Source organism: Psammomys obesus, unplaced genomic scaffold, assembly GCF_907164565.1.
Source record: "Psammomys obesus unplaced genomic scaffold, mPsaObe1.curated_primary_1811, whole genome shotgun sequence".
Lineage (NCBI taxonomy): Eukaryota > Metazoa > Chordata > Mammalia > Rodentia > Muridae > Psammomys > Psammomys obesus.
In genome coordinates, this window is record NW_026593982.1 from 1,608,892 (window position 1) to 1,618,247 (window position 9,356).

Consider the following 9,356-nt stretch of genomic DNA (forward strand, 5'->3'; position numbering starts at 1 on the left):
TTTATTTATTTATTTATTTATTTATTTATTTATTTATTTATTTATTTTTAATTATATTGGTTTTTTAAGACAGGGTTTCTCTGTGTAGCGCTGGCTGTCCTGGAACTCACTTTGTAGATCCACTTTCCTCTACCTTCCAGTGCTGGGACTAAAGGTGTGAGCCACCACGCCCAGCTAAATTTATATCTTTTTAATTTTATATCTTTTTCAGTAGCATACACCCATATAAGGGGCTCTCTCTCCTCCCTCTGACTACTCTGAGCACTGATAAGAGAATGGGGTGTGTGACAGGAAGTCATACCAGCGACTGGACACTATGCATCTATGGAGCTGTGCTTGACTATCTCCCTAAGTCGAGAACAGGTTCCTCTGCTGGATTTAGGGGTGTCCTCACTGGGATCTTAGAGCCACTGGGGAGCTCAGAGTTGAGGAGACAGTTACAGCCCCCCTTGCTGCCCTCTCTCTCTCAGGATTCCTGTTTCTTGTTTCCTTCTTCACTGTCTCCCCAACTCCACCCCAGCTTGGTGATAACCATGACCATCCATGGAGCTTAGGCCTACAGCCCACACCCCACACCATAGGCTTCAAGTGGAGCACAGCCTGCAAAGTGAGAGGGCCCGAAGGCCCCTCCCTGCAGAAGCCGCTCACCTTTTCCCCTGCCCAAGCTGCCTGGGCTCCAGCTCACACCTGCTCCTCTTTCTCTGCCCCTCCTCCCATACTACAGCTGACCAAGAGCAAAGAGCAAACAAGGTTGTTTGTTCCTCCCTCCCTGGAATGCTCAGGCAAAGGAGGTGCTGTGTGTTGACACACATGCACATAGGCAGTTTCCAAGGGTTTCCTAACTTTTTCTTATGTATGTCGCTTTTAAGACCCTCTGAAGTCCCATGCTCTTTAATTAGACAGAAGTTAACAAACATGTATTTGTTTGAGCACTTTTCTGTGAGTTAGGTTTTATGAGGGGCACAAAGAGCTATGGGTATGTGTGTTGCAGTTTCTGTCTTGGGAACTACCGGTCTCATGGTGGGGTGGGAGATGAAGTGGAGACACCCATCTACAGCTTGCTAAAGCACCTGCCAAGCCAGAGGCAGAGGCTATGGGAGTATAAAAGGCAGAACGGTTAGTGATAACTTATTTTATTATTAGTATTTTTTCAGTGCTAGGGAATAGAACACAAGGCCTCTTGCATGCTAGGCTAGCTCTCTGCCATTGAACTGTTTTCCTGCACACTTTTTAATTGGAGACAGGACCTTCCTGAAGTGTCCAGAGTGGCCCTGAATTCATTCTGTAGCCTAGACAGGACTTGCGCTTTCAGTGTTCCTGCCTCAGTCTTCCAAGCAGCTGAGCCAACAGGCCTGAACCACCAGAGGTGTGAGAAGCTGCCCAGAGACCTGCCTCTCTAGACAAGTCCCAAGAGAGCAAGGCTTGCCAAAGAACCAGAATCTGGAGAAGACCCAGTAGAAAGAGAATTGTGTGGAAGGAAGGAGAGCTGGTCTGCACATTGGTGACTTTAAGAATGAATAAGATAAAGGATGATAGGTCAGAAAGGAGGGGCAAGGAGGAGCCCAGGCTGTTCTTGCCCTTGCTATGTAGCTGACTTTGAACTCCCCACCCTCCTGCCTCAGCCTCTCAAGTGCTGGGTGTGTAAGCACAGGCCACAATTCCAGACTTGAGACAATCCATGCTCTATCCACTTGGAACACCCTGGGGCTGGGATTTGGCAGCAAATTAACTGAAGCCCTTTCTTGTGTTGAAAAGGACACCGAGGACCCACCAAGGGAGAAATCTGCTCCAAAGGCAACACTTGGTTCAGGCTGTGCACATCCAGGTCACTCTTCCTGGCAGCATAGGACAATACAAGGCTAGATCAGCACCTCACTCAGCCTTTACCCACTGGCCACACCTACCATGGAGCTCCATCCAGATAAGGGTTTGATTCTTTCTCCCCTTTTCCTCCAGTAAGTTTCTGAAGAAAGAGGAATGCCCCAAGCTGTTATGCTTGCAAGGGCCACAAAGTACGCAGGCATTCCCACGACCCGGCCCCTCTCTCATTGGAACTTTATTCCTGTCTCACACGTGTAGAAAATAATAGCTCATGGACAACTAAATGACTGCTTTTGTGACCGAATATCATAGCCCAGGCTGGCTTTGAACTCACTGTATGAGGACGACCTCAAACTTCTCTCCTATTTGCCGATTCCCGAATTCTGGGCTGGAAAGTGTGCACAGTGTATGACGGTATGCACTGCATCCAGTGAATCCAGTGAAGAGATGGAGCCCAGGGCTTTGGGCATGCTAGGCTGCATGCTGATTGAGCTACATCTCCAGCCCTGTGACTTCTTTCATGACTAGTGACGTCTAAATTCAGTTTGCATTTATCTGACTCTAACTTCCGTAATAAGTGCTGGGGATATGGCTTCATTATAGAACACTGCTTCCTATTTTGAGATCCTGGATTTGATCCCAGCAGTAAAAGGGAAAAAAAGATCATAGTGTCTTATACATGTAATCTCAACATTAGGAATGCCAAGACAAGAGGATGACCACAAGGGTTGAAAAGATGACGCAGTGGGTAAAGGTACTGGCCACTCAACCTGAGTTAAATCTCCAAGGACCAACAACACAGCGGAAAGAGAGAATTGACTCCCACAAGCTGTTCTCTGACATCCACACATGTGCTATGACCTACACATGCCCATTCATAAACACAGACACTCATAAATAAAATGTAAATAAATAAAATGTAATTAAAAGTTAAAAATAGGGGCTGGAGAGATGGTTAAGAATACTGGCTCCCCTTCCAGAGGTCCTGAGTTCAACCACATGGCGGCTCACAACCATCTGTAATGGAATCTGATTCCCTCCTCTGGTGTGCATGAAAATAGAGCACTAATATATATAATCAAATAAATAAACAAATATTTTTAAAAAGTTAAGAACAGCTGGATGGTGGTGATGAAACCCTTTAGTCCCAGCACTCAGGAGGCAGAGGCAGACAAATCTCTGTAAATTCGGGGCCTGGACAGCCAAGGCTACACAGAGGAACTCAGTCTCATGAATGAACAAACAAACAAACAAACAAGCAAACAAATTCGTGATGGTGTATGCCTTTAACCCCAGCACTCAGGAGGCAGATCTTTGGGAGTTTGAGGGAAGCCTGGTCTGCACAGAAAGTTCTAGTCCAATCAGTACTACACAGTGGAATCCTGTCTCCAACCAACAAAACCCAACAGTAACAACAACAGAAACATTATACAGTTTTTAAAAAGTCAGACTTGGTACCATATATCATCAATCCCAGAACTCAGGAGAAAAACTAGCTGGTTACTAAACCAAACCAACCAAAGAACAAGAAAACACACACACACACACACACACACACACACACACACGCATGAATGCACACATGTACATACACACACCAAACAAACACACAAACAAACAAAAACCAAGGGCGGGAAAGATGGCTCAGTGACTAAGAGGAAGTGCTGCCCTTACAAGAGGTGCATGATGGCTCTAGGCCATCCAATGTCCAACCCCCCGGGACTTTCCTATTTCTCTCTTTCGAGGTAAAATCTTAAAACAACAAACAAACAAACCTAAACCAGAAGCTTGAACATGAATTGAGCTGATTTCTCATAGCCTTTAGGGAGGGAGGTAATTTTTTTCCTTTGGAGATGGACTTAGAATATGAGAATGGAGTGGGGAGTGAATCTTCTTTGGGGCTATGTTTTGTTTTGTTTTGTTTTTCCCCCTTCTTTTTTGAACAGAGTCCAGGTAGCCCAGGCTGACCTCTAACTTTCAGCAATCCTCTTTCTTGTCTTGGCCTTGAGAGCTGGAATACCAGGTATGTGCTACCAGACCTCTTAACTCTCCTTTGTTTCCAAATCTCACAATGGAGTCCAGGCTGGCCTGGAATTGTATGTAGACCAGGCTAATGTGGAGCTCACAGAGTTCTGTCTGCTTCTATCTCCCAAGTGATAGGATTACAGGAATGTACTACCATGTGAAGTACTAATAGCTCTTTTTTAAAAGTTCCTGCTGGGCGTGGTGGAGCCAGCCCCGAAGCCCAGCACTTGAAGGCCAAGGCAGGGGCATCTGATCTTTGAGTTTTGGACCAGGCAAGACTAAACAGTGAGACCCTTTTCTGTCTTTGTTGTAGTTGTTTGTTTGCTCATTTGTTTCTTGAGACAGGGTTTCTCTTGGTAGCTCTGGCTGTCCTTAAACTTCTTCTGTAGGCCAGGCTGCCCCGAACTCACAGATACACCTGCTCCTGCCTCCCAAGTGCTGGGATTAAAGGCATATGCCACCACTTCCCAGCCCCATCTCTGTCTTAAAACAAACAAAAATAAATAAATAAGTAACTTTCCATCCTATCCAGATATGTTTGCTGTACATCTGTAATCTCAGCATTCTAGAGGTAGAGGCAGGGATGGTTGCTCCAAGTTCAAGACTGAACTGGGCTACATAATGAGACCTCATCTCAACACTGCCTTCACCAATGGCACCTGCTTTGAGGGCAAGCAGCATCGCTGAAACAACAGAGAGTTGGGTTAGGATGCCTTGTCACTGGATGAGCCAGAGAGGAGAGAGTATGATCAAATCACCGAAGTATCCGTTCTCAAAAGGAAGAAAAGCAGATGCTGCCAGGGGTGTGCCCTGCAGATGAATACCAAGTGGTGCTGTAGCGGGGGAAAAAGACAGACGTCACTGGTCTATGGATCTTCTCTTATCCCGTGTAACCTTTGAATCTTTTCTACAAGTGGCCTTTCTGGTTGATCACTAAGCAAGCCTTTGCCACTGGCTGCAGAGCTGGGTCGCTGAGCCTAAAGGGGACAGGCTGGGAGGGCTCTGAATGTTCTGGGAAAGCTCATTTCCCAGGCCAGGTGTGGAGTCTGGGTCTCCTAGTGGGAGGGGGCCCTGGCTGTCTGTTTGCTCAGCACAGATCTGAGATTCCTGTGAGGAAGTTTGTGTCCAGAGTGATTTGTTTGCTGTTCACACTTGCACGAAGGGCTACCCCTTGGGGTGGCCTAGGAAGGGGTATAGGGTGAACTCAGAGTCCCCAGAATCCAGAGAATTAGCCTAGAAAAGCCACTGTCTCCAAGCTCCTGGAGAGAGAAGAAAGAGTTAAGTCCTTTGGAAGCTGTAAGAGATGAGAGGGGTTCAGCCTGCCCCTCCTTTCCTGGAAGGAACCACATGGGTTTCATTGGTGAGAATCCTGCGTAGAAGGATATGGGTTTTGCAGGGACCACCTAGAGAGAAGCAAATGATCTTATTCTGATGTGTTACCTGAGAGGTTCTGACTTGGTTAGTCTAACCTGTGGCCAGGGTTGGAGGTAGAGGTGGCAGCAGCTAGCTGTTTCCCAAACATGAACCAGTGTGACTGTGTTCCTACCCACTCAACTAGGTTGGGTTCTTAAGATCTTTATCTACTTACTTAGTGTGTGTGCATATGTGAGCATGTGCCTGTGGAAGCCAGAGGTGTCATCTTCAATTACTCTCTGATGTTTTGCTTTGCTTTGCTTTGCTTTTTGAGACAAGGTATGTAGCGTTAGCTGGCCTAGAACTTATTATGTAGACAAGACTGTCCCTGAACGCACAGAAATCCATCTGCCTCTGCCTTCCAAATGCTGGGATTACATGGCTTAAACACCATTTCTACCTTGATTTTTGAGGTAGGTTCTCTCACTAAGCTATATTTCATTATCCGGTGCTAGGAATGCTGGCATAGAGGCCTTTTCACGTAGATTCTGGGCAAAAAATCTCAGGTGTGACTCAATTTCCTCCACAGAGTGTTGACTCGGTGGTGCAGTATAACTTGTGATTGTAGGCCTTGTGATCTGGAGCCTCCCTTCAACCGTTGCAACATTTGTTTTTTGGGCCTAGTGGCTACCTGAAAAAGTTCAAGTAGAGAGAGGAAAAGAGGGAGTGATGCAGAGAGAGAGTTCACTTAAAATAACATTTTTATGTGTATGAGTATTTTGCCTACAAGCATGTCTGTGCACATGTGTGTGCCTGGTGCCTACAGAGGCCAGAAGAGGGCATCTGATTCCCTGGAATTGGAGATACAGATAATTGTAAGCACCTTTACCGAAAGACCAGCTTCAGCATGGTCAGCGGAAAAGACAGGGAAGGTGTGCGTAGAGTCAGTGAAAGACCACTCAGCCGACTTTTCCTGAGGTATAAAACTTAATTATCTGGGACCAGTGCTCTCTGTGATCATCGAGAGACTCTGAACTCTTTCAGCTCCTCTGGGGCTATGGAAAAAGAAAGAGAAATAGGAAAGACTCACATTTCCACAAATAGTGGATGAAGAGAAGGAATTCAACAAACAAGTTCTAACAGGCTTCACAATTTCACACATATAAACAAACATACATACACACATACAGAAAATCAGACAAAAGGACCCATTTTTGAAAGAGGCAGGGGGCTTTGACAAATGTTTATTTCTGTCCTGTGTTTTTATACCCTCTAAGACAAAGGTTCTCTATGCATGAAAAAATTACCTCATTCAAAGTAGATGCAGCCAAGCGTGGCACTCAGAAGGCAGAGGCAGACGAATCTCTGTGTGAGGTCAGCTGGTCTACAAAAATGAGTCCAGGACAGCCGAAAGGCTACACAGAGAAATCCTGTCTGGAAAAACCAAACCAAACAAACAGACACACAAACAAAACCCAACAACAACAAAATAAAAAATAGATACAATTGTTACATAAAAAGGGAGTTATAATACAACTATTGATTGTAAGTTCCTTCATCAAAAAGAAATCTAACTAGATATTTTTTGCCTGCTTTAAGTAGTGGCTTTATCTATATGCTCATGATTTCAAAGCAGAAGTTTTATATTTTTCTTCTTTCTTTCTTTTTTTTTAAACTTTATATAGTATTCTGCCTGCATATATGCCTACATGCCAGAAGAGGGCATCAGGTATCATTATAGATTGTTATGTGGTTGCTGGAAATTGAACTCAGGACCCCTGAAAGAACAGCCAATGCTCTTAAGCCAGTGCTTGGAGCCATCTCTCCAGACTCCATAATTTTCTTATTTCAAATGTACATTATGTGTTCAATATGTCAAGGTTTTTCTAAGAAGCAGGTGTCTGTCTTTTCTTGTATGGCTAACCATTTATTCTGATTCTATATTGACATGGTCTTTCTTATCATGGTGTACACATAGGCCTTATTCCTGGACTAAGCTCAGAATGAATGTATATCCTCCATCATTAATTTGTGGTGTAATTCAAGTGCTTGACACATGGAGGTTCACAGAGTTCCTAGCAGTTTTTGTGATACTGCAGGGTTGGGTTATTTTTTCCTGGAAAAATGTCTATTCATCCTAGATCAGGCACCAATGACAGACCAAAGTAACAATTCCATCCAAGTCCAGCTTGGTGGAGAGATGATTTTATTAGGCTTACTTACAAGTGTGTGAGAGTTTCTTACGGAAGTGTGGGTAATCCCAAACACTGTACCACTGTAGGGTGTGAGTGAACAGCACCCTAAAAGCTGCATAGACATGCTCCCTTCTGCAGCTAACCTCCTGAGACCACAGGCAGCTGTGGTAGATTGCCCATCACTGGAGGCCAGGGAAGACTTGAGTGGCTGGAATCAGGTGGGGGCCTAGCAACCCCCTGAGGCTTTGCCCTCCAGTGAGGGTGTGTTAATAGTCTCCATCCTGTGAGGGTCTCAAGTTGTTAGTCACAGCTGCTCTGTTCTCAAGATTGTACTAGCCATGTCCTGCACAGACAACAACATGGTCCCATTGCCCAGGCCACCCCACCAGGACCCTAGATTTGTGAGTGAGGTTATTATCCCAGACAGTCTAGCCACAGCTACGATGGGATTATAGCCAACACCTACTACGTAATTTGTGGAAACCATTGCACAATAAAAACAGGGGACTGTGGTTCAAAAATTACTGAGGATTCAAGATAATAGCAGAAGAGCACTGACTGAACCCCAAGGTCTCTCTGAGCCTGGGTCCATGCACTCCCAAGTTGCACCCCCAGGAAGCTAGCTTTCTGCCACCTTGTAGGATCAACTCTGGGATAGCGCTGTGGTGCAGCTGGTATAGTGCTTGCCTTAGCTTTCCCAAGTCCTGGGTTTGAGTCCCAGCAATAACTGACCAATGGTGACACTCTCTTGTAACCACGGCACTCAGGACCGAGAAGCAGGAAGATCAGTAATTCAGCCAGGCAATGGTGGTGCACACCCTTAATCCCAGCAAATGGACCTCTGTTAGTTCAAGGCTAGCCTGGTCTATAGAGCAAGTTCCAGGACAGCCAGGGCTACACAGAGAAACCCTGTCTCAAACCCTGTCCCACCTCAAAAAGAAGGATTAGTAATTCAAGGCCACACTTAGCTACACAGTTTATGGCCAGTGATGAATACATGAGACCCTGTCTCAAAAACAGCTAAAAGGACAGGCACCTTTAATCTACACCTTTAATCCCTAGGGATTAAATATACCTCAGTGGATAGAGGTAGGCATGTCTCTGTGAGTTCAAAGCTAGTTTACATAGTGAGTTCCAGGACAGTTGGGGCTATACAAAGAGACTTCCTTGTCTCAAAAATCAACCGAACAAAAAAAATTATGTTTTTGTCTCTCTCTACTCCCCCCTCTGTGTGTGTTGTACTATGGCATGTGTAGAAGTCAGGGGGACAATTTGTGGAAATTGGTTTTTTGCTTCTATCATATGAGTCCCAGGAAACTATCTCAGGTCATGAGGTTTGAACCATATTGTTAGCCCTCACCCTCAAAACAAAAAAAGTAGTTGCCTTTAAAGTCATGGTGTGTAGAGGTGGTTCGTTATATAACCACAGAGAACCATAACACAGTCCATGGGGGTTTGACTCTGCAACAAAGGCGGTACTTGAGGCTATGTTGTGACAGTTTATTTAATTTAATTATTATTGTCTTTTTTGAGGCAGGGTCTTATTATGCAGCCCTGAACTTGCTGTCTTCCTGCCTCAGCCTCTCGAGTGCTGGGATTACAGGTATTATTGAGTGGAGTGGGAAATACCTAGGAGGTTAGTTAGCCTCACTTCTGAGTAGATCTTCGAAGGTGTTCCAGGACATTAGGTGAGAGAGAAAGACCTTCACACCTGAGTGTGGTGCTGTTGGTTTAAAGAGTGAAAACCTCAGTGTTCCATTTTACCAATAAAGACTCAGGAGTCAGATGCTGGGGTGAAAACATGGTAGCTCAGAGAGGCAGAGAAAGCATCCAACTGACCTTCCTACTCAGCTCACCTCCCAGAAGGAAAAGCCAAAAGCTGAAAGCTTGCTAGCTCTGTTGAGGGCCCAGAAGGAAAAGCCCTGCTAGCTCACTTGAGAGCCCAGAAAAAAAAAAAAAAAA